The sequence below is a fragment of the Lepisma saccharinum genome, chromosome 10, assembly GCF_977018435.1.
Source record: "Lepisma saccharinum chromosome 10, izLepSacc3.1, whole genome shotgun sequence".
Classification (NCBI taxonomy): Eukaryota; Metazoa; Arthropoda; class Insecta; order Zygentoma; family Lepismatidae; genus Lepisma; species Lepisma saccharinum.
This window is the reverse complement of record NC_139238.1, coordinates 89281978-89308705: the sequence shown is the minus strand read 5'-3', so window position 1 is coordinate 89308705 and position 26728 is coordinate 89281978. Positions and strand designations below refer to the sequence as shown.

General features: G+C 42.1%; 1 protein-coding gene across 4 annotated transcripts in view; it reads right to left on the bottom strand.

Moving 5' to 3' along the window:
- Positions 1–26728, bottom strand: part of LOC145994016 (uncharacterized) — a 359286-nt gene that overhangs the window by 105982 nt on the left and 226576 nt on the right. The window contains exon 1 of one of the 4 annotated variants that reach the window (XM_083130092.1): positions 17721–17884. The exons of the other annotated variants lie outside the window; for them this stretch is intronic. The gene's annotated coding sequence lies outside the window, so the exon portion shown is untranslated. Of the gene's footprint in view, positions 1–17720; positions 17885–26728 lie in introns of those variants that run through there. 4 annotated transcript variants of the gene reach the window in all.

The window sequence follows — 26728 nt, the reverse complement described above, 5'->3', positions numbered from 1 at the left end:
CGGCCATCGTGGAGATCAACGTATAATAAATAACCATACATGTAAAATGGAGCAAATCGAAAGTTACGAATTGCAATCTTTCCCTCCCAACCGTCGCACGTTCGCCAATCTGAACGAAGCGAACAGGGAGATCGAATACGACGTGGACGTAGGGGATGGGTTCGTTCATCCTCACAGAGCGGACCTCTACCTTCAATTCGACGTGGTGAAGAAAGAAAGCGGAGACGCGTTTCCCGCAGCAGCAAACTTGATACTCGTGGACAACTTCGTGCCTCACCTGTTCTCGCAGGTGGAGGTGAGGAAACACAACACCGTCATAGACAGAATCGATTATCCAGGCATCACGTCGACGGCAGTGGGAACTTTGAAATTATCCAAAACGGACGCAGCATACTACCAGGCGGGAGGATTCGAAGCAGGGACCAAAATATCGACGAGAAGTCACACGGTGCTCTTTCCCATGCGTCTGCTGCCTGGTTTCTTCTCGGACTACAAGGAGATCATGTGGAAGGGAGGACTGAGGATCACGTTTCGAAGAGCGGCCAACGACAACGACGCACTGATGCGATACGCTACTTTGGGTCCGGACGGCACCACGCCGATAGCCAACACTTTACCCGAAGCAGCCAAGTGCGTCATCCGGAGCATGGAATTGAGAATGCCGGTGGTGGAATACGAAACGAACTACGCCCTCAAGTACAAAGCGGAGATCTTGAAAAGTCCGCAGGTGTCGATTCACTTTCACGGTTACCAGTGCGTGCAAAAGATGGCGTCGGGAAGTCACATGGAATTCGACGTGACGACGCAGTTCAACAACATACAGTTCGACATGCCAGATTTCGTGGTGGTGCTCTTTCAGACCGGGAGGGACAAGAATCAGGAAAAAGATTCCAGCAAATTCGACGACTGCAAGATCAAGAACGTTTATCTGAAGAATGGACGCAACGAAGTGTTCCCGCGCGAGAATTACAACCTCGACGTGACCAAAAACGATTACCTCAAACTTTACGAAGCTTACACAGCTTACAAACGCGTGACCGAGGGAAGCGTGGACGTGTACTACACGCCCAGCGAGTTCAAAATCCGCAGGCCGATGTTCGTCATCAATACATCTAAGAGGAAGAAGGTTGTGGTCAACGATCGAACCAACATCAAGGTCGTCTGCGAGTTCCACGATGCCTTGCCCGAGGATACCCTATGCAGTGTCATCCTGATTGCAGAGAAGTCCTTCGCCTACGACGTGAAGAACGAGAGGGTCACAGAGCAGTTTTAACAAGTTTTTTAACATCTATTTTCTTGCACAATAAGAAATTTTCTGCACTAGCACAATCAGTTACAATGGCACAATACGAATTTCACTAGTTCAGATCACTTACAAATGTTAATTTCATTAGTTATCAGTCACAATATCTTTTTTGCACTATAGCACGAGACAATCAGAAAATTTGCACAAAAAAAAAATTTGTTGTTGTTTTTTACACGTGAAAATTAACAATAAAATTTTTTTATCGTTTCAGATGCTGTCGAAACATCAAAAACACATACACACACACTAAAAAAAGCATGCAATTTTATTTACATACATTCTCCATCTTCATCAAGAAAATATTATAATAAACATAATCATTTTTTATCTATATCTCACAATAAAACTCTATATCCAAAAATATCACAACATCAAATAACACTAGAGTCGTTAGTACACGTTGCATGCATTACGGAGGTCCTCTGTAGGGTTTCATGGAAGTTTGGGGGAAAAAAAAAAACACGTGAAACTTTACAGAGGTGCGGTAATCTATAACCGCAGCCATTAGAAAACTTTTACATTTTTGGTTGGGCACCACGCACCCTGGCGAGGTTATAGGGGCCAGGCCTCCTAAAAACAACAATTATTATTTTGTTTGTTTGTTTGCGTCACAACGTTCCCCCGAGAGAGGTTTACAAAAATCACGATATACGGAGTTGGAAAATTACGATATGGCGCATTCGCTCGTTACTGTTGCCGGCCATAAATCTCTCTCTTCATCTTACACCAACATTGGCATCTCTATTTTTTTTTAGTTGTAAGTAAATTGCCAACACACTCTAGTTAATAATACTACATATTATACGCACACACGCACACACATACTATATTACCATCCACCCATCTCTCTCTCTTTTACGGCAGTACATATTTGTTGTCGGCTCTCCTTGTTTAGTGTGTGTAGGTTGGCAACATTGCTTTATGCACTGTAAGGCAAGCCTCAAGCAAAGTTGTCAGCTCCTTGCTTGAGGCTAGGTTAGACCAAAAAAACCTTGGTGATTTTTTTTTCGAGTGAGGAGTTGGCAATGCTGATTTTTACTTGAGGGCGGTCAACCGGGTTGATTGCACAAGCAAAGTTGTCAGCTCCTTGCTTTAGGCTAGGTTAGACCAAAAAAACCTTGGTGATTTTTTTTTCGAGTGAGGAGTTGGCAACGCTGATCTTTACTTGAGGGCGGTCAACCGGGTTGATTGCACAAGCAAAATTGCCACCTCCTTGCTTTAGGTTAGGTTAGAGCAAAAAAAAAACCTTGGTGATTTTTTTTCGAGTGAGGAGTTGGCAACGCTGATCTTTACTTGAGGGCGGTCAACCGGGTTGATTGCACAAGCAAAGTTGCCAGCTTTTTGTTTTAGGTTAGGTTAGAGCAAAAAAGGCTGTGGGTAAGCTGTCGGTTGTTTAACTCTTCCCTCTCTCTTTTTTTCTTGTAAAAGGCTATGGCAAAAGTACCAGTGGGTTGGCAACCTTGCTTTATGCACTGTAAGGCAAGCCTCAAGCAAAATTGCCACCTCCTTGCTTTAGGTTGGGTTAGAGCAAGAAAAAAAAACCTTGGTGATTTTTTCGAGTGAGGAGTTGGCAACACTGCGAGAAAATACCTCAAGCAAGGTTGCCAGTTCCTTGCCTTAGGTTAGGTTATACCCAAAAACAAAAACCTTGGTGATTTTTTCGGGTAAGAAGTTGGTAACACTGCTCACCACTTCAGCTCACCACTTGATGTTGGTGAACCGGCCTGATTGGACTACTGAAAGAAGTTATTGCTTGTGAGGACGGAGTACGGACGAATGGAGCGTTGGCGCCAGAGAAGATTGGATTGGGGGAGATAGGGGGCATTCACATTTCTATGCACCTAAATATCATACGAACATGGGTATTTCGGACCAAAAAAAAAACATTATTTATAGCGTTTTTCTTACTTGGTGTGTTGTAAAGGAGCTGAATTCAGGTTTTCTCTCCATTAGCCCCCTCTGGTGCCGTCACTGAACAAATGAAAACGAATTATGAACCATTTGATGAAACCTTGTAGTCTCATCTAATCAACAATATTAAGTTAATTTTGTTGCCATGTCGCCCTTTGAACAGCGCCCAATTGCTCAGAATGATTCTATTAAAAAAATATTTGATAATGAAAACATGAAAACTGCTGCGCGAATTGAAATTTCATAAGAACCTATCGCGGTCCTGTGCTTGAGAAACTCTGGTGTGGAAAACCCATTCAAGGGCCACTGGAAAAGGCCTTCGTAAGGTAACGGTAGCTCGCGATTGACGGTTTGGAAGTCTCCAGTATAGACCAACTTACGATGATGCTTTACAAACGCTTTTGCTGTCACAAAAAATTCAAAAACATTTTGTTTATGTGTGAATCAATATCATCTCTTACACCAAAAATAGTAAGGCATTCCCGGTGGCGTAGTGGTAAAGTCGTCCCCTTGTAATCAAGGGGTCCCGGGTTCGATACCCGATGGAGGCTCATAGTGATTCGGATCCCACTTTAAGTTGTAGGTCCAGTACCGATTAGCCTCACTTTGCATAAAGTGGACTTAAAATACAAGCTCAATCAATCAATTGTAATCAAGGGGTCCCGGGTTCGATACTATGGTTCGGTAAAAAAGTTTAAAAGAAGGTAAAGTGCTCCCCTATGCTTAGCACCACGCCATGAAGGCGTATTGGAGGTGTGGGGGTAACGCCCCACACTTTCTTGATCCGGTCGTGAGTGGGGGTGATGTGATCAGCATCACGCCCCTGACCGCCTTTACCCCCCAGGGTTTCCCCCAGGTACCCATGTTATTCGACGCTCGCTGGGTGGGCGCCGAGGCCGCTTCCAACGTTAGAAAAGTTCCCGGATTTGAACAGACCGGGGATCGAACCTGGCTTGAGCATGGTAGTCAGACGAGTTACCGACTGAGCCACCGCGGCCACACTTTAAACTGTAGGTCCAGTTCTGATTAGACTTTCTGTGCATAAAGTGGACTTAAAAACTCAACAAAGCTCAAGCCAAAAATAACATTTTGTTTTGTTTTGATTTAACGTATGCGATAAAATATATCACTTACTATGTTTCTATTGTTATTTTCATAATGTGTTATAATTAATGGTACAAATGCCCTTCATTTTTACATCAGCACTGAAAGGCGTCCAGCAGAGCAGAAACTTTTAATTCGCACGGTACATAAACAGTTGCTGGATCGTCGTCATATCAAATGAGTCACTGGTTACGCCTTTCTCTGCTGCAGATAAGAACTGAATCACAGTCTTGATAAAAACCTTTTCATTGTCGACGAAAAGCACGTTCGCGTGCTCCGAGACAATTGGCGATTGTGGTCGCTTCTGGAAAGGGCCGCGGTGACGCTGCAGTTCGGCGTCCGTCTGTCGTCCCCGTCTCAATCTAGAACCGTTCTGTTGGTTTGTGTCTCCAGCCATCCTCGCACGATTTCATTCCACGGACCTTCCGACAGGTGGCGGGGCTTGGGAATCCCCCAGCTGGTGGAAGAGGCGAGGGTTTCCTGGCCGGAAATTCAATCTCCAGTCATGTGGAGAGCGATTGGAGGTGAGCTGGTTCAGTGGCACAACCACAGGGGGCGGGGGCATTGCTCCCCCAACCTTGGATAGAAACCAATTCTGGGGGGGGGGGGCAAACATTGAAGTAAAGAAAAGCAAAGCTAGCAGAATCTAAGAGTAGAAGGACAAAATGGTACTCAAGATGGAATTAGTTTTCATATATTTCTTGCATTTTTTTTCAAGACGGCCAAGAGCACCTGTAGGGGGGCACAGAGGAGCAATTGCCCCCTCGATTTCAAATTTTATGTAAATGAAAATAAGTTTCGTAAAATTTTCTTGCTCGCTTCGCTTGCATTGTCTCACTTTCTCACAGTCTCATCAAGTTCAGAGCCGTTGCTAGGGGGCGGCAGGAGTCGGACCTGGGCACTCAACAATCAAAATCTACAAAGTTGTAAAAGAGAGTATGCCATGGCGCCTCGGAAATTATTTTCGCCCTATTAAATCAATATGTTTTCAGTTTGCAAAAATTGGATCTAAAATTTTTCTTGATCCCTTAGCTCGCAAAATAATTAATTATTTGTCTGTAATACATTGAAATGACTAGGGAGAGAGAGAAGTAAGACCAAATATGTACTTCAGCCTGTTGTTGCCAAACAGTCTTGTTTTAAATGTATGAACAACTGATTTGAGGAAAAGGAGCACATACATGAGAGAAACAATTTATATAATTTTTGCTGTTGGTTTGTTATGAGGTGGGTTGTGTGTGTGTGTGTGTGTGTGTGTGTGTGTGTGTGTGTGTGTGTGTGTGTGGACTTACACGTGTTTTTTTGCTGGATTGAATACGTGCACAATTTAGTGTTAACATGTTGCACATTAGTGTTAACATGTTGCACATGTATTTTCTTATTTTACGTCGCTCCATATTGCATATTGTGTAAAACATGTGTTCTACATGAGAGTTACACATGTCATATGTACAAAAAAAAAATTTATCTTTCAAGAATACAGTTTGTGTGCCGGCTTTCCATTATTAGCTAATATGAAATTGAACATGTTGAAAAAATACCAGGAATGTAATTATTATTATTGGTACGTTTATCCTCCTGGTACTTGCCCCCCCCCCCTCCACGACAAAAATTCGCCTCTGAGCTGGTTATATGATTAGTTTGGACTAGGGATTACCAAAACCGGATAAAATTTTATCCGGATATTATCCGAATTATATGGTAAGGTAAAGAAAGACCCCCGTGCATATAACACCGTGCCATGAAGGCGCATGTGGGGGTAGGGTCATTTTGGAAGTGATGTGATCAGCACCACACTCCAGCTGCCCAGGCTTGCCCCAATGTACCTTGCGTTGTGATTAATAGCGGATTTCCGATTAAGGATGGACTTAAGTATCGTCGATTATATACAAGTATTATATATTACAGAGGCTATTAAGCAAGCAAATTGAAAAAAACATACCTTCATAGTGGAACAGTATCAGAAACTTAAAACTTACAGACATTCAGAATATGAGACAGGACGTATTAAATTTCCGAAAACTGTAAGGTTAAAATTACAACCAAGGAAACGTTAAAAGCTTGATGGTGTCAATAGTGACTGTATTATGTAAATTAGTATGAAAATTGTATCTTGACTGCTACATTTACTGGTCAAATTAAATTTTTTATTTAATCCTCAAGAGATTTACTATTTTATTTCTAATTTCTCTCTCTCTTCTTGTCTCAAAAATAAAACAGTTTTGCGCACAGACTTTAAAGCTATCAAAGTGGCAACGTTAGATCAAAATCTGTGCGCAAAACAGGTCAGTTCACGGTTGCGGCGCCCATGTCAGTCAGACGGCTTACCGACTAGATCACCAGAGAGGCTAACCGGGACTGGACCTACAGTTGAAAGTATTATCCGAACCACTATGCAATGACATGGATATACAAATTATCCGGATATCCAAACTGTCGGATTACCCGGATATTCAGATTATCTTAAATGTTCAATTATCCAAACGTGTGCATTATCCGGTCAGTTTTATCATTATCCGTTGATGCACTAAGTCCTAATTTTTATTTTTCTTAGACAGCCTTCGTGGCGAAGTGGTTAGCACAGCGCGATACGGTCCCGGTTTCGAATCCCGGCCTGGGCATGGATGTTCTTTGTGAGTGTCCTTTCATCAATTTCTTCATATCATCACTCATCCACATCTTCGCGATTAGTCAAAAGTGGCAGAAAAGCGAAGTAAAATTAACCAAATCAATCAATCCTAATTTTTAGTGCATCACACGGGACAATACCTATACCCTGTCGCGAGTGTCTCTGGAGCAACAGAAACAAGGCTCCATCAATGAACACGTGAGAGGTAACGGGATTGCGTGGAGGGGGAAAGCGACTGTACCAGCCTTTCCAACAGAATGTACTGCCTCGCTCCACCCACTCGTCTTCTCTCTTACTCTGCCTTTATTCACGGCCAGCTCCAGAGATAAACGGAACAGAGTATATGTGTTAGTGACACATCTTCAGTCGGAGGATTGCACACAATGCAGTGTATACAAAGGACACGAGCAACATACAAGAATAGATAAGAATTCTCTGTGTCACAATGTCCCAAGCCAAGAACAGCACGAACCTCACACTCTGAACCCAGTGCGTGCCTCGCTGCATCCCTTATCAGGAGGAAGCGGCGTTTGTCTGCACTCACCTTTGACACGAAACGAAGCAGTGAGGCATTCCTAGGGACCTTTCTGCTGATAAAAAGTGGTAAGGCAAAAATTCCAGATAAACTCGCGTGTCAACAACTATATTGCCGGAAAGAGAGAAAAAAGGCTGCTTTCTGAGTGATAGCAGCGCCATCTCGCTTTGAACCACTGGTGTTGGTGCAAAACCCTTCTTCCTTGTGTTCACGAGCTGTTGTCACGTAAAAATAACACGGTCCACAAGTTTTCCATGTTTACAGTGTGTCCGAAAATAGTGTCAACACTTGGTCTTCCTACTGGTCCCTTACCATCAGGTTTCCCAACAAGAACTCTTCTTTTCTTTTTCATTCGTGCCACGTGACCTGCCCACCTAAGTCTTCTTGATTTAATTGTTCTTATAATGCATATTATGCAGTTCTAAATTATGTAACCTTCTCCACTCACCTGTCATCTCTCGATTAGAAAATTAGTAATTTTGCAGAAATGATTCGTGAAATAAACTAGATTGCCATTTCCCTTAGAATGGCAAATGTGTACCGACGCTGCTTGACCTTTTACTCGGTGAGGCAGAAATGGAATTTTCATAAAAAACCAACCAGGGAGAAGCACTTCCGGTAGATTCCAGCTACCCTCCAGCCTGGAAACGTATCTCTGGAGAGGCTCAGACGCTGGAAAAAGAGTTTTGTCAAGGAAACACGAGGAGGAGGAATCTGAGAACAGTTCAAGGAGAAAGCGATAAGGAAAGCTGGAACAGTGTTGCCACGTGGAGGGAAATTTCCCTTTTGCAGGGAAATTCGGACCGAAATTTTAGCCAAAAGGGAAAAGGGAATTTCGATGAAAAATACCACAATTGCAGGGAAATTTTAAGGTCATGTGACGACATTATTACAGTTTATGTTAATTTTGAATTTCACATTTTTGTTATTTATTTTTGCTTTTATGCATCTTTGGATAAATAGTAACGATGAGGATTAACGATTAAATGGGTTCCTGACCAGGATTCAAACCTGGGGCATCTGGTCAGGAAGTGAGGAAACCGAAATGTGATTTTTTTTAAATATTTTTAATTCAAACTAATTACGAATACAACAGAATACTTAACTACGTACTACTACTGCTTCCACCACCACCACTAATAATGCTGCTACTACCACTGCTAATTATTATTATTATTATATAATTTGCTTAGGTGAAGGGAAAAATTCGTCCAAAAAGGGAAATTTTGTCGCTTGGAAAGGGAAATTGTGCCCTCATATTGTAACAACACTGAGCTGGAACCATTTCTGGCCAAACTTTAAAAGACTTTTCCTCTACGTTTATCGCACTGTCTCTAACTTTGCTTCTGGCGCTTTCTCTCCTCTCTTATGGTCTAGAATAGTTAGCGGTGTCTATTCTTTAGATAACCTTTAAATAAACCTACGCCTGAACGGTGCGGTTCGAGATCGGATAGTTTAGTGAACTCTCCAGCCTAACTACTGTATTGCCTATTTTGAGGAGAGCAGGAAAAGGTTTTATAAATCCTCATTTCACCAACAGGTCGGTAGGTGCCGGCGTTTGCCCCGAATTGATTGATACCTTCCTGGAGATGAGGCCTGCTTGATAAAATATTTATTAAGCTAGTGGCGTGCCCAAGGGGGGATTGGTGGGTGGCACTCTTCCCTTGTCGCAGTATACATAAGGAAGAACGTCGAAGGCAGGGAAAGATGGGAAAATGAGGACTGACTATTACAAAAAAAAGTAGACGTAACCCACCCTCTTTTTTCGAAAATTCTGAGTACGCCACTGGCTTTAACGTACGATAGCCTACGTTCGTTTCGGCCATTTCTGGGCAGGCACTTTTCATACTATCCGCGAAGCACAAAATAAATCGTAGCTCGAGAAGTAATTGTTGTAGAGAAATGATTTATTTTTTGGCAATGGTAGGGCTTTAATAGGAATTAGAAGGTGGGGGGAGGGGGCAAAAATCCACCTCGCCTGGGTGAAAATTTTGTCTTGCCGCCTCTGCACATCAAGCTTCGATGGCATAGTGGTAACGTTGTCGCCTTGCAATCAAGGGGTCCCGGGTTCGATACCCGGTGGAGCACATACCGGTTCGGATCGCACTTTAAACTGTAGGTCCAGTCCCGTTTAGCCTTTCTGTCCATAAAGTGAATTTAAACAAGAATCCAAGTTGATTTGTGATTGTTTCCTTCAAGGATAGGGTCTCCCTTATCGCACAACACGAGGACAACCTTTCGTTCTGACGTCAGACGAGGAATGCCTATGTTGTTAGGCTAGGTCTGTTAAGTTTGGTTCTTTTATGCTAAGAGACGTAAACCTAACAACTTAGGCATTTAGCCTAACAATGAAAGTATTCCCCGGTGACGTCAGAACGCAAGGTTGTTCTCGCATTGTGCGATAAGGGAGCCAGACAGAGAATTGACAACGGCTTCATTCCAAAATACCGTGGTGACGTAGAAACACACTCTCTTGCCCTGCTGCAACAAGAACGCATCGGAATGCGTTGGTGGTTGATTTCCTTGAAGCATCGACCTTCAGCAGCTGCTCGGGAGACAACGGGACACACCTCTTGGTTTGCCGTGCCTCCTCTCCAGTGCAAGAAGAACGTAAGAGGCAACACGTGTGTAACGTGATAAAAAGAAGACGTGATTCTTCTGGCCTCTTGCAAAGTAGCTTCCACTGCTACCCAGCAGCTTCTCAACTTGACAACTCATCAATGCAGGTACAGGAGCTCTGAAGTGGAGTGGAGACAAGACACGATGCTGGTGCAGAGCAGGCTGGCCCCGCGCTTCAGGCCCCGCCTGATAAAATAATTGTTTGTGTACGGTCTCTTACGAGTTGATAGGACGCCGGTGCTTTTAATTAAGCAAACAATCTGATTTTTCCCGACTTTATGGATTGTTTCGAAAAACTTAAAACTATCGAAAATTAATTAATAATTTTATAAACTACGCACTGTATAACAATCGTGTTAAAAATATTTCAATAAAAAATAGTTAATGTGCAAATTCACTACAGAGTCAAAATTCAATGAAAATGAAACAAAAGAAAATATTGTTATTGGATATGATTAAAATTTGCCACTTTCATTCGTAAGATACAAGTTAGCAATTGAACACACCCAGTTTTGTAATTTAAAATAATAAACGACACACCCTAGCACATCAGAAATGATATTAAATACAGTAAAACCTCGTCAATCCGGACCCCGATAAGCCGGACTTCGCTTAATCCGGACAGGCAAAAAAGCACAATGCAAGGTTTTAAATCTAGCCAGAAGTCAACAAGAGAACTTCCCAAAGAAAAGGCAGTCAACCACTGATGAAATTCTGTTTTCCGCAGACTTTGTACTGTACTGTATAGTGCATTTAGGCCTATGCCCTTTAAATACATCATAATAAACGTGTTTTGTTGCTATAAACGGAGTTTTAATGCACTTTCTACTGTTCTTTTAGGTTATTTCAGTTAATCCGGTCAACTTATCCCCCCATTAGTCCGGATTAACGAGGTTTTACTGTAATTTGGAAACTTTTAATTTAATTCCCACAATCATTGGATTTTAACCTTCAACATGTTCTACTTATTGTTCTTAGGTAATAAGAGAGATTAATTGTTTAGTAACTGTACTAATGTTTATATTCATTATCATTAATTCCCGTTGTTCCCTGTGGAACAAGGGCATCAACAAAGCACCTGGTCCTACTGACGGCAATTCCCTTCACTGCATTCCAGCTCTTTCCTTCCTCCAATGCCTCAGCGTGAACAGATCTTCATCACGTCTCTTTTTCCTTCCTAGCCAGGCCCGTGGCGGAGTGGTTAGCAAATCGGGCTACAACGCCAGGGGTCCCGGGTTCGAATCTTGGCCTGGGCATGGATGTTTGTGAGTGTTTATTCATCAATTTCATCATATCAGCACTCATCCCCATCTTCGCAAATTAGCCAGAAGTGGCCGAAAAGCGAAGTACAAAATCTTTTCCTTCCTCCCTGGGGGTTACAGTCTTGCGCCTCTCTCCCGACAGCCTCATTTTCCTTCCTATCGAATTCCATTTTCGCCGCTTTATCTGTATGGACACACTGGTTTCTCCAAAGTTTTTGGTTTCGAATCACTTTCTTCCAAAATATATTCAAAATGTTTCTCAGGCAGCGATAGATGAAGGTCTGTAGTTTAGAGGTTTATATTGCAATTATACAATACCTTCAGACCAAGCAACAAAAATCTCTAGTCCGGCACTGCTTATGTGACGTAAACGTGACGTCAATGCCTACATACGGAAACAATTTCTCGACTTTGACCTCCCCTGGAAAATGTTCTGTGCTCCTGAAACCCTCTACCGTTCCTTCTTCATACCCCTACAGCCCGGTTTTGCAATTAACAATTTTCCATTCTGCGAACTCATTGATCACCCCAGAGCCGTGTACTCTACTTGGGAAAAGAGAGAAATCCGTGCACTCAGCTTGTGAAGGGCATCAGCAGAGAGTTTTCTTGCGTCTTCTCGATCCGCGCTGGAAGCAAAGGTCTGAAGGTCACCGCTAAATACAGCCCACTGCTGGGAGATTTTTCACCATGAAAGCGTGAGAGGGGGGGGGAGGGGGTAGAAGCAATCAGAGCGTTCCCATAGAAACCTTCCTGGCGTCTTTTCTCTGAGGTTTCGTGGACATCCGGTCACGAAACGTGACCTACGATACATGTTGCCAGGTCTAAGGAATTTATCAGTTTTCCAGATTTACGAAATTAACATCCACAAAAATAATCGCGAAATAGCTAATGGATTTTATGCGAAAGCTGCGAAACTAACCGCTGCAAAGAAATCGCGAATTTCGCAACCAAAAGACGTAAAAAAAAAACGTAAGGTGCTTCCCTGTGCATAGCACCACGCCATGAAGGCGTATAAGGGGTGTGGGGGTAACGTCTCACACTTTCTTGATCCGGCCGTGAGTGGGGTGATGTGATCAGCATCACGCCCCTGAACGGCTTTACCCTCCAGGGTTTCCCCCAGGTAGCCATGTTATTCGACGCTGGGTGGGCGCCGGGGCCGCTTCCAACGTTAGAAAAGTTCCCGGATTTGAACCGGACGGGAATCGAACCCGGGACCTTTAGCATGGTAGTCAGACGCGTTACCGACTGAGCCACCGCGGCCAAAGACGTGGTGCATAGAAGTAAGCATTCAAATTGTTAAAGGTGACATTGTCATACTTAACGTTACGTACGTGAAAGTTTATGTAAATACTAGGAGCCAGCTTGTCTCTCTCTTGGACTTTCCAGATAGCGTAGCGGGAACACTGGTTTGTACAGTCAACGGCAATAAAGGTGGGACACATAGATCTTGAAATACTCGCTTCCCTGCATAGCGTCATGTGTGTTGCATAACTCCAAGGCAGTTTTTTGCGCATTTGCTATTAAAATCCACTCATCGCCGCAGAGTTATGCAACACACACAACGCCTAGCAGGGAAGCGAATATTTCAGGATCTGCGTGCGCATTCATTGGAATAATAAGGCCTTAGAACAAGTAGAACAGTTCGAATATTTAGGATCCATACTAACTGCGGACGGGAAAATGGACTCTGAAATTAACCACAGAATTCAGAAAGCAAATAATCTGCACTATAATATTAGTAACACCATTATAGGTAGCGTCGTATAAAGTGGGTATCTGGAGGAAAATCTGGGGGGGGTAAAGGCGGCCAGGGGCGTGGTGCTGATCACATCACCACCACCTGCGGGCGTGATCAAGAAAGTGTGGGGCCCTAACACCACACTCCCCTTTACGCCTTCACGGCGTGGTGCAAAACGCAGGGGAGCACCTTACCTAATATATTATAGGTAAAAAGGATATTAGTAAAGAAAGAAAAATGAAAATATATAAAACAGTCTATCTCCCTACGCTATTCGCGATTAAAATTACCACCTGAGCGCTAGTGTCGCTTCCAATATGGCCGCTCTACGTAGGATAGATCTTTGTTTACATTTAGTAGTAGTACTACATAATAGCAGCGTGTTATGATTGCTGGTATGGAAGAAACGTTAAAATTACGCGTTATATTTAAATATTGCGAATGCGACGTGAATTCCAGGAACTATAACGAAGGTGAAGCTGTGCTGAGAGCGAAGCATTAAATTATGATAATAAAAATAACACGGAAAATGCAGACGAAACTAATGTATACGCACTGGTACTTCAAAGCAGTGCTGTTTCATCTGCACTGCACCTCGGTTGTACGTAACTGCCTAACTCGTGCTCTCAGAAATGATTCGAAAATAAAGCAATTCACCTGTATTGCAAAGCTTGGGCAGGAAATAAATGTAAACATGCTGTTGTAGTTTTTCCCCAAAGAGGCAAGCTAGTTTAATAACACCGGATAATAATAATAACAATAATAACAATAACAAAAAGTTCATTGAGGCTATCTTCAGTCTTCACTGAAAATTGACTGACTGAATGAAACAGCAACATTAGCATGTCAATTATGTTTTTCTGACTTACCTTTATGATTTCGGACATTAATTAATTCTCATACTATTTTCATCTTCGCACTTAATCGACTTGCATCTGTTCCAAATTACATACATAATACATTGTTTTCGAAAAAAATATTATATTCATAAAGAACAATTTAAAATTTACTTTCATGGTAATAAAATCATCTTTCCCAAAGATTATTTCGGAAAATAAAGTAAACAGAGTCGTACATTCTTAGTAATTTCCTTGCCGCATTTCAGTTATGCTAATCTTGTCAATCAGTTCTGTTTTCTCTGATTTATTTAAACGTTTGATTTTGTTGATTCCACGGGGTGGAAAACACATGTAAGCTTTTCACTTGTCCATCACCAGTCCTGTTGTCCAATGTAAGCATCACGAATTAAATCAAAAACTTCAATAAGCAGAGGACAACGTCTGCACATCAACCGAGTTGCAGACCTCTGTGGCGTAGTGGTTAGCACAACGCGCTACGGCGCCAGGGGTCCCGCGTTCGAATCCCGGCCTGACCATGGGTGTTCTTTGTGAGTGTCCCTTCATCAATTTCATATCATCACTCATCCTCATCTTCGCGATTAGCCAAAAGTGGGAGAAAGCTGAGGAAAAATAAAAGTGGGCGCGTTGCACCACGCCATGAAGGCGTATGGAGTTAGGGCTCCACATTTTCTTGATCACGGCCAAAGGTGGGGTGATGTGATCAGCACCACGTCCCTGGCCGCCTTTACCCCCAGTTTCCTCCAGGTACGCACTTTACACGACGCTGGGTGGACCCCGGCGCCGCTTGAACAGGTGGAAAAAAATCCCTGTTCTCCCCCGGCAGGAATCGAACCCGGGTCTCTCGCATGATAGTCATTGGTCGTATTTGTAGAGCCCATATACAAGGTCTCACAACTCGAATGTAGCTGCTACGTTGAGTGGCACGGCTCTATCAAGTGTACTCTATTCCTACGTGAAAGACTGTTGTACACTTGAACTGCCAATAGCATTTCAGAAACCGCGTATATTTATTTACATTAACTTCGTTTTTGTAGCAGAAAAAGATGTCGATTTTTAAATCAATAACAAATAGAAGAGCTACGGGAATAAGAGACTGAAGTTTTACTTCCTCTCGGAACACCTCCACACATCTCACATTCTATTTCTGTCCAGCACGTTTGGACTTTGCCCTTCCTGAATTATCGACGTGTCACATGCTATCGATTCGCCTACTAGCACACAGAGGTCGATAAAGATTATTTACGCAATACTTGCCAGTTCTCGCAGTTCTTCAAATACCACAATTGTAGCTTGGTCGGTTTCTTTGTGACCCTCTCAAGCTAGTACTACTTGCAGCCGGCCTGACTGGAATTCTAAACCCGACTTTCAAGTATTTCGTGGCGCTGGTCGGGGAACGGCAAAAAGAGGAAACGATTCCTCAAATTTCTCAGCGTCTGTTGCAAGCAGAGAATAATTATGTAGGAAGAGGCTTCATGTTTTTGTTGCTGGGAGAATTATTACGTAACAATGTAGAGCTGTTAAAAGGGAAAGAGAGATAGAAAGAGAGAGAGGAAAATAAAGGCATCGAGAAGTGAGACCAACAAAGAGACAAAGAGGATAGATAGAGTCAAGGAAACAGAATGAAAGTAAGACAGACGGAGAGAAGAAGGGAGACTAACAGAAAATATAGGAGTGATAGATGAAATGAGAAGAGATGGATAGAGAGGAACAGAAAGATGGGAGAAATAGAAAAAGCGGGAGCCAACAAATAAAGAAAGAGGAGGAGAGATAGAGATGGAAAGAGAGAGCAACAGAGAGAGACGATAGAAGGTACAGAGTGAGGGAGGGAAGAGAGGAAGAGAAATAGAGAGAAATGCTAAGAGAGAGCAAAAGAAGTGCGACAAAGATAAATAAAAAGAAGGGAGACGGACAGAGAGAAGATAAGAGAGAGATAAATTAGGGAAGCGAGAGAAAGGAAAATACACAGAAAAAGAGTGGGATACCAAAAAGAGAGAAAGAGGGAAGACAGACAGAAAAAAGAGAGAAATTAAAATTGAGAGGAAGAGAAAGAGGGGAAGAGGCTATAAGAGGAACAGAAGGAGAGGAAAGAAGACATAGTGGGGAGCGACAGACAGGGATAAAGAGAGGAGACAGTGGAGAAGAGAGAACAAAAAGAGAAAGAGAGAACTGTTAGAGAAAAGGAATGAAGACTTAAAGAGGCAAACAGAGAGATAGGCGATAGTGAGACGAACAACGCAAGGCAGACCGAGAGATGAGGAGAGAGAAACAAAGAGAGAAATAGCTAAACGAGAGACAGAGAGAGAGAGAAATGCGGTTACCGTGATGGTAGAAACCAGACCTATTCAATAGACCAACCTTGGAAGAGTTAACTTTATCCGGATTTCGCCACGGATCACGGCACAGAAAAGGATCAAGGAGGTGAACGGGAGGTTAATGATCAAATCCAACAATAACCAGAGGAACAGTCGAGAAAGCACACAATGGCTGTCGCAACTCCATTATGTGAAATCCAGGAGTTTCCAGCCATTGTTCCAGGCCCTGCGATTTCCATTTGATCCAGCGGCTCGTTTCGTGCTACCACCAACCTCCTTCATTTCCCGCAACGCCAATAAAAGTCCGCCAACCCCCAAAAATTCCCCACCGACCCTCAACAAATGCGCCCCCTTCCCCTATCACTTTTCTGTTCGGAAACTTTTCCCATTGTTGGCCGTATTTCTGCTTCCGAAACGGGGCGATGTGGTTTCTCCAGGCGTGGAGAGAACTTTTCCTAGCCTAGCTGCTTGGAGAAGCGGAAAGGTATTTATGTATTGCAGTAACGTTCGGGAATTTAAAATAAATAAGACGTTCTGGAAATATATTATGCTTATTTTCGTTAGGGAAAACTTCCAGGAGAAAACATAATGAAAATTATCTTGCATGTAACTTCTTTGATATGGGCCCCTTTTGATCTACGAGAGAGCCGGCCTCCGTGGCGATGTAAGGCGTCCCGGGTTCGAATCCCGGCCTAGGCATGGATGTTATTTCCGTGTTCCTTCATTATATCATATCCCCATCGTCGCGATTAGCCACAAAAGTGAAGTAAAACAAACAAAATCAAGCTACCAGTGGCGGGAATTGGGTCCCAAAACCGGGGGGGGGGGCAGGTGCCAGAACTAGGGGGACAAAGACAGTATATTTCCCTTTGTAGATACGATTTAGCATAGTGCGAGGGCAAAAGTGGCGAAAACTGGTTGGGGGGGCAACTGCCCCCCTCGACACCCCTAATCACCGCCATTGGAAGAGGAGAGGAGAGAGGGGAGACATGATCGACTGATTGATTTGGTTTATTTTACTTCGCTTTTCTTCCACGTTTGGCTAATCGCGACGATGAAGATGATTGATTGATTACACGAAATAGGGCTAGTTATTGAAAGCTATTGTAGGTGGCAGCACGATAGTTCCGTCTTCACGTTTTTGATGGGCAATTGTTCTTCCATTTAAATACATGCGGAATTTGATGCTGAATGTCCTGTTGTGATATTAAATTTCAAGTGTCATTTCATCTTAACCACAGAAATTGTGTCGAAACATGATAGATACATAATCAGTGCTACGAAACTAGGATTTTAAATAAAGATGATTGTCAAGAACAGTAAATATATCGAAAATAAAACAGAAGGGCGAGGGGGGGAGGTGGCAGGGCGCCAAAATATCTAGCTACGAGGCTGAAGCAAATAGTTTTATTCGTGCACTGGTTACAAAATCGGAAATACTCACGAATTCCTGTGAAAAACTTGAAACATGGTCACTGGAACGTAGGCGAATACATCACAACAGCGTACTCAACACAACTTGTAAGGACACGACGTAAAGGAATAAAGAGACGAAAAGACAAAAACAAAACACGACGAAGAAATTCAGGAAGAGAAGAAACATCCTGTCGGAACATTCACTCAAGAACGAATACGAAGGGAGGTCGCGTTTGGAGCTTCACGAATAGCATAACAAATTATTATTTTTTGTATTTATGCAAAAAAAAAAAAATGTTACGTTACGTAAGGGAGTTCAGAGATTATGATAGTTATGCGGAGTAATATTTGCCCGTTGCACAGCTCCAAGAATGGGAAATACAGTGTAGCCATATGCATTGTGTGCATGTCACTATACTGAGTAAAATGTCCCTGTTCAATTTTTCCATGGTAGTTAGTTGTTGTTTTATTAAACTTGTTTTGTTTTACTTAACTTTTCTGCCACTTTTGTCTAATCGCAAAGATGAGGATGAGTGTTGAACACCCATTCCTGGATTCGAACTCGGAACCCCTGGAACCGTAGAGCGCTGTGCTAAGCAATAGCAAGTTAAATGCGGTTACGCGTACTCAAGATGCACTTTCGTTGGCTTTTTAAAACACAGCACATTGACGCCGGAGGTACCAGATTCGAATCCTGGTCAAGTGTGGATGTTATCATTGGGTTTGTACAATTACCACTCCTTCACTTCATCCTCAACGTCGCGTTTAATGCAAGAGCTTGAAAGATAAGGAAGTAAAGGTACTCCATTCACATTGCAACACGCCGTGGGGAGAGGGGGTATAGAGGCCGCCCACACACAAAGTCGGCTAATTTGTCGTGGTGATAGCCGGACCCTGTGGCCGAGTGGTTAGTACATCGCGCTGCGATGCCAAGGGTCTCGGGTTCGAATCTCGCTCGGGCTTGGTCGTTTGTGAATGTCCATTCATCAATTTCATTCCCATCTTCCCAAATTAGCCAAGAGGCACAAAACGCGAAGTAAAATAAACTAAATCAATCAATCAATTGTCGTGGTGATATGATCAGCACCAGCCTCCTGTCCCTTTTAACCCTACCCAGGTAAGAGGCTGCGTGAACCCCAGAGCCAGGAGCAGCTTAGAGGGCCGGGCGACTGCTCGGGGGAGTCCCCCTTGATTAGCGCCAAACCTTTATTTCTGGTTACACACGCGTGTCTTTGTTTGTATGTTTAAGTCCACATTATGCACAGCGGCTAATCGGGGCTGGACCCACAGTTTAAAGTGGGATCCAAACCACTGTGCGATGTGCCTCCACTGGGTATAGAACCCGTGGACGAACGAGGTAGAAAGATGCGGGGGGCTGGTCTCTTACCTGGCAGTCAGACGCCCCTACCACCTGGCCACCGCGGTTCTCAAAGGCGACGCAAAATGACCACAATTGAAATAATTTCACACGAATTGCTTCAAACGGATTACTGGGAAAAGCAACGAACACATTTTACGTCACAGCGAAGAATTCAGTTCACTGAAATATCAATGATAAGACATGCAGACCAACAATTCCATAAAAATATCAACTACAAACTTAGCACCTATCTGTGTAATGACTAACGCTGTATTCAGACGAGCCGGGTTCGATTCCAGGCTATTCATAGACAAAAAGAGTAAGCCACTTATAAAAACAACGATAGATAGCAGCACAGATATATAAAAAATCAACTTAAAAGCATTACAATAGACAGATTTGCGTCCAACAAAACTTGAAGCGAAAATGCATTCTAATACATTACACTTGAAAATAACTAACGGAAGCCAATACATGGAGCCAGAGAGAAATAATAACAAAATAACTAGTAAGTTAACATAAACGAAGATATTTGGATAGTAAAGAAATAAAAAGTGGGAGTCAACACTAGTACGAATTTACTGAATGCCTCTCATGTTTCTAACAAATGGCGATACAACTTACTCTGGGTATTTATCAAACTGATAAAAGAACGATAAATCCTTACGCATTTTATGCATTACAGACGATTTATGGGTTAATTATGGCAATATCATAAAAAAGTGTTTTCTTCGAAATTACCGGGTGTACTGGCCACATTGGTCGTGTCAGAGGACAATATCAGGTGTGCCCCCAGACTAGTATATTGTTGAATTTTATTTGTGGTCATTTCCGGAGTTGGACAAATTAAAACTGAATTTCTTTCATCTCTCAGGGTGCCACCTAAATTTTCGCACAATATTAAGACCTAAAACTCCCTTTTTCCCTTTTCGGTTAATTTTACCATGATATTGCAACACTGCGCGAATGAAGACCTACAACAATGAGAAAGTACGAATAGGATGAGAATCTCCGACGCTTGAAATTGTGGGAAAAAAGGGTCGTAAAGAGAGAGAACAGGGCCAGCCTGGAAATATGAAGACCTTGTAACTTACAAGAATTCTCACAAGAAGCCCCGGCAGAAGATTTCATAACTTGACTCCTGGAGGGCACATAGGGGTGACCCCAAGGTCGTCGGTTAGAGTCGTAGATTCTATTTGTGCTTTCGAGTCGGGGTGAGGATTTTAAAGGAGCCGGCCAATGATACTTAGTTTACCATTTTTTTTCACAAAAATATTAACATTAAGCACACTGTACACATTGTAATGTATCTTGCCTTACTACAGGGTGCGACAGAAAAACCTGATGATTTTTAAAATGATGTAACACTAAATAAAAAGAGTTCGTCTTTGTGTGCTAGCCTTACAGCCATGTCTATGCCATTATTATTGAAAAGAAAAAATGATTTTAACGTATTGCAAATAGCGCCCACACCCTGCTGGAGTCTGTCGTTGAAACTTCTATTCGCATTTTGCAGCATGTTTCTCGGCATGTAGTCAGGGGGAGGGCTAAGCAGTGACGTGCACTGAGGAGTAGCTAGTCTAGCAGAGATAGATCAATCAATCTCACATCTCGAATTATATTCAAATCACAATATTTATTGTCTTGTTAAAGCCACCACAGCTCATATGCAACACCTTCTTTTCCACGCACTTCTCGGCCATCGGTGTTCTCCGCGGGCAAAGCAGGCTGGATACCCTAGCTCGCTCTTCTTCAGCCAGGCCAGTTTCCAGGTAGAAACGGCCGGCCCAAGGAAAAGGAAGATTTCTACCTCTACTTCCCTTGCCCCCACGCCCCCCGCTGCAATGGTTGAAAGCCCAGGCTTTCAGGTCCCCCAGTCTATCTCCTATAGGACAGATAGGGGATTGGTTTCTCATAATTTTTTTTATAAATCCTCTAAAGAACACAGGGTAAAATTTTCTGCAGTACTTATGTTCTCTGTATTTACACAACCTTTTACACGTTGTACAATATGTGTGTATGTATAATATGGGATGTAGTTTTATTATTTATAAAATGGGAACGTGTTATGTGCAGACAATAATGTTATGCTTTCTTTCTTTTTTTCTTTTTCAAATATGGAATATATAATGATTAAATTACAAATATGTGCTCAGGCTCTCTCTGACTCTCGTTTTAGTAGTGTTTTATTTAAATATACTACTCGTTGTCTCTAACAGTCATAAATACGGATGTATTTATTTGTGCAAGAGAGCGCGTGTTCATATTGTTGTTGGTTTGGTTTATTTTACTTCGCTTTTCTGACACATTTGGTTATCGCGAAAATGAGGATAGAGTGATGATATGATAAAATTGGTGAAGGGACCTCATATGAACAATCCAGGCCAGGATTCGAACCCGTGATGAGTGCGCATTCTTGTCCTATGTGTTGCAGTGAATAATGAAATAATTTGGAATGAAAAATGTATCTCAGAACTCAAAAAGTCAAATGAATATCATTGAAGAAACTACAAAAAAGTGTGTTGTGTTTTGTTTCCTGTCACCAAATCAACCAAGCGCGGGGGAGTGGTTATCACAACGCGCTACGACACCAGGCGTTCCGGGTTCGAACCCCGACCCGGACATGGGCGTTCCCTGTGCTCGTCCCTTCATCAGTTTCATCGTATCATCTTCACAATTAACCAAATGTGACAAAAAAGCGACGCTAAGTAACAAAAATGAAATCAAATCATTGATTGATTGCTCAAATTGGTTTATTTTACTTCGCTTTTCCGCCACCCTTGGTACAACAAAATAGATGAAGGAACACACACAAAGAACACAAATGGCCAATCCGAGATTCGAACCCAGGATCTCTGGCTTAAAGTGAAATCAAATAGTTTTTTATTTTCGAATGTGGGTGGGGGTTACGTGTACTTTTTTCTAGTACTCATTCATAATTTTTGCAATCTTTTCCTGTTATTGACATTCTTCTTTTTTGAAGGAAAACTGGCCCTAAAGGGAGGAGGGGTGTGACTCACACCAACCCTCCCCATTGAGTACGCCACTGACTGCTACCCCAAGTGTCGACGTCACCGCACGTCACTGGGGCTAAGGTGGCTGGAGCCCCCTCCGAAACTAATTTAAATAGTGAATAGTGGGAATTAATTTTACTTCCTTGGTAGGATTAAACATTAGATCGAAAACATTTAGTGTATAATAGAGGAACCAGTTTATATTTTTATATATTCTACCATTTAATCCAAAGAATAGCTAAATGGATCCATAGCTCCCAAAATTTATAATTTTCTTTGCGAGAGGTCACACAATATAAACTTTGAGTAAAATTTGGCCCTAACTTTTAAAGCCATTTTTTTAAACAGAATGTGTAAAAGTGAATAACAAAATACAATAACTATGATTTTCAGTACATTAACTGTACAAAATGTAAGAAGAATAATGGACAACAATTGTGTTAGATATTCACTGATACGGTGGATCGAGTAGCAAAATCTCTCCATTTATATAATAATAATAATAATAACAACAACAAAATGTGGATTATTTTAATTTTAATAACTTATAATAGTTATTATTATAACATGACAAATGTAATTATTATTATTGTTATTATTATTTCTGCTAAACAAGCTTTATCAGTGGCTTACCTCTCCTACAAATATTTCTGGCGACGCCTGTGCTGATTAGGGAAATAAATCCTGGCTACAGGCCTGTCGGCATGGTTGCTACATCGTGTTGAATCGGTGCCTCTCGTTCAGGTACGGAACATGTTTTTTCGGCATACACTTTGGATATTTAATAACACCACGAGACAAGCTGCAAAATCTGATTTGAAGTTTCAACGACCGACTAAAGCATTGCATAAACATCATGGGTGCTATTTGCATGTTAAAAATCATTGTTTCTTTTTAATAATAATGTTAACTGATATACTGTGATACATGCACGTGCAATCCAGTACAACAAGGCCAGCATTGGTTGCACACAGCATAACTGTTGCAAATTACTTCTTTTGGTTTTTAATTATTTTTTCCGTGTTGCCTCAACAGAATCAACCTGCAAGCCCCCCAAGGCTTGCCCTTTTCCGATATGGGGCCATCAGCACCATCTCGCGGCGTGGTGACAAAACATCTGCGTAACATCACCCTGGCCGGCCTGTAGCCTGCGATGCAACCAAGGGCCCGAAAAATAAACAGGCGACCTTAAAGGGTACGTTGGGTGGACGCAAATTCTTTTTCCCAATCGGCTAGGGCGGAAAGAAAGCCAGAGTGCCATCGCCTCAGCCTGTTGATGTCCTCAGTGTTGCGAACTGCACGATTGAGTGTCCAAGTGTACTGTATACTGTCAGCGATGTAGCACATCCACCAAGCTAGTTTAAAATTTATATTCATAAATAAACTATAAAGTTTCAAAACTCAGAAGAAACACAAGAATATGATTACTGACATACGGATGACATATTCTATGTGAAGACAAACGTTTACAGGGCGTTCGGTCTATTTTGACAGCCAACATGTTCATGGACAGATCCGCCAAATAGAGTTGGTAAAATTTGCTGTTTTTCGGGCGGGTGAATTTCTATTTGTTTGCTTCAAAAACTTTAGTGTTGGCATTGTTTACTATTTGCTACGGAAAGAACTACGTGATGCCAAAGTGGATTTGTGAATATTGCAATGTGTGAAAATATTGAAAATTGTTCCAATCATCCGCGATCGTCTGTTACATTAAATACGTTTGACAACAGACCAACTGAAATTCGAAAAAACGGGCAACTACGCCAGGACATTCATCTTTCCCCTTAGAGACGTTAAGGAAACAGTATCAAGTAGAGTGCTCATTTTTTTTCAGTATAACGTACCATGTAGAAGCAATGAATTCTTGGTTTTCTTCATTTTTCGGAATCCGCACGCCATTACTATGACAGATACATAAGACATTGTTATCTTAGTACAATTTCCTCATTGCCATTTTGACACTAATTTCTTACGGAAGATTTGGGCCCTACCTGAAAAAAATAATCTTGGCTCTGGTGTGGTGAGCCTGGTATGCATGCCCATATACCTGTCTACTCCAGTGGAGAAAGGTTTTCGAAGACAACGAAGAGAAGCACTCTAAAAGCTAAAACTTCTTCGTTGAGTTCTTGTAGATCATCAAGTTTTACGCCTGACGTCGTTTGTCCTGCTTAATTGGAGGTCGCGAACCGGAAGTGGCCAACTACAACATCCGGTGACGTCGTCTTCCTTCGGGCATTTCATGGGTATTTTCAAGAATGGAGACCCAGTGTTGCCAGCACCGTAAAAAATGTTCCTGTGTTTAAGTCTATGCACAAATAGAATAATTGGGACTGGGCATATAGATTAAAGTCGGATTCGATCTACTATGTGCTTCAATCGGGTATCGAACCCAGGACCTTTTCATTACACGGCGACCGCGATATCACTACGTCATCGGGGAAGTAGTGAAAGTAAAAACTGGCAACCTTTCTCCACATTGGGGCTAATACGAGGCGACTGACGACTCGGGGGATCGAATCCTGGAACTAAACTAATCGTTTTGCTCCAGAAAAACCTCGAGGAAAAGAAAGGAACATTGTGATCACCAAACATGATGGGAAATAACTGTAAAAAACTGTAAGTGCAAAATGGAACTCACCATAGACATAAGAGCCCTCCAAGAATTCGCAAAACCAAAATAAATGCGACAGACTTAACTAAAATAAACGCTAGAGGAATACTTGGAACCATATTAACGCGACGAGAATGCTCGAAACCAGTATATACGCGACAAGAACTTTCAGAACAAGTATAAACGCGACAGGAATTCTCCAAACCAGTATAAACGCGACAGAAACTCTCCAAACCAGTATAAACGCGACAGAAACTCTCCAAACCAGTATATACGCGACAGAAACTCTCCAAACCAGTATATACGCGACAGAAACTCTCCAAACTAGTATAAACGCGACAGAAACTCTCCAACCCAGTATAAACGCGACAGAAACTCTCCAAACCAGTATATACGCGACAGAAACTCTCCAAACCAGTATAAACGCGACAGAAACTCTCCAAACCAGTATAAACGCGACAGAAACTCTCCAAACCAGAATAAACGCGACAGAAACTCTCCAAACCAGTATACACGCGACAGAAACTTTCCAAACCAGTATAAACGCGACAGGAACTTTCAGAACTAGTATATACGCGACAGGGGCGCTCAAAACCGGTTAAATTCGAGATGAATTCTCGAAACCAAAATAAACTCAATAGAGAAACATCGACTTTTCGGCAATATCTGGTCGTCATCGATATTAAAATTTAGATACATGTGACAGGCAAGAAGAATGAGAAAGATCCTTACTACAACACAGGAGATCTCTTCTCAGTTGCTATGGCAACAAGGGAATGGGGGAGATGCGAAAACGTCCCCACCCTCACGTTCCAGCAATAGCGGAAGCCCAACTGGAAGCTGGAGATTTGAGAGCGGTTGACCTTCAGGATCCGCAGGCTCCATGACGACTCCCAGGCTAAAGCCTCAGAGACGAGACCAGCAGCGGATGCTGTTTCCAGCGCCCAGGAGCAGAGATCGTGGGAAAACGATCCTGTGAAGCTTCCAGCAACTGTGAGGAAGCGCATCCTTTCTCCTAATCCCTTGTCGACAGAAAATGCTGAGGACACAGGAGGCTTTGTCTTTACAACCTCCAATTTGCCGCTGGACCATTGGTCTGTACCACAAAGATTATTTCTTTTTTTAAAATTTTAAAATACTATCGTTTCTAAAACTGCTACGAAATTCAAAATTTTGAAATATTACATCTGCTTAGAATTCCTTCTAGAACATTATTCGTGTGGTTTGCCTCACTGTTGTCTATATTTCTGTAATATATAGGGTGAATTTAAGGGAGATTTACAATTTTCGACGCTGTATTTAGTCGTGAGACAAAGTTTGTGCATTTTTAACGGCGGGGCTTCACCCTAGCGAATGCTTATGGAATGAATAATGTTAAACAAAAGAATTAATTTACATTTTGTGTATTATACAGATCACAATAAAGAATAAAAATTTACAAATTTGCATGTTCCTTAGTCCTAACCCATATGTACTTGTCGACTGTTGCTGAGAACTAAGCATCAATCAACTACTGCAAGATGACGTGCAAGATTTTGCAGTTGACTTGGAAGTTTTGAATGTTTCGCCGAACTAAAAAATTAATTTAAATTTCGTGATGTAGATTGTGAATGGAAATTTACGGGAAAAATAGGATGTCAATACAGGAGTAATAGTAGTAAGAGAAAACATACCTGCGGTGCTTCGTAACTGCTACAGACACCTAGACAATAGGGAAAGAAAAGCACCCTTGATTGGTCAAGAACGGATTCTAATTAATTATATGCCAGGGGTCCCGTGTTCGAATCCCGACCTGGGTATACATGTTTTTGAGTGTCCATTCGTCAATTTCATCATGTCATCACTCATACCCATGTTCGCAAATTAGCCAAAAGTGGCACAAAAAGCGAAGTAAAATAAAGGAATTCAATCAATCTAATGAATTATATGGCAGGCCCTGATGCTCAGAGGGTTTTGCGCCATGGATTATATGGACAATGCACCAGTTGTGCATTTACGTATTTCAATATCATTGGAATGGGCACTGTTATTACAAAAATGCGTTATGATAA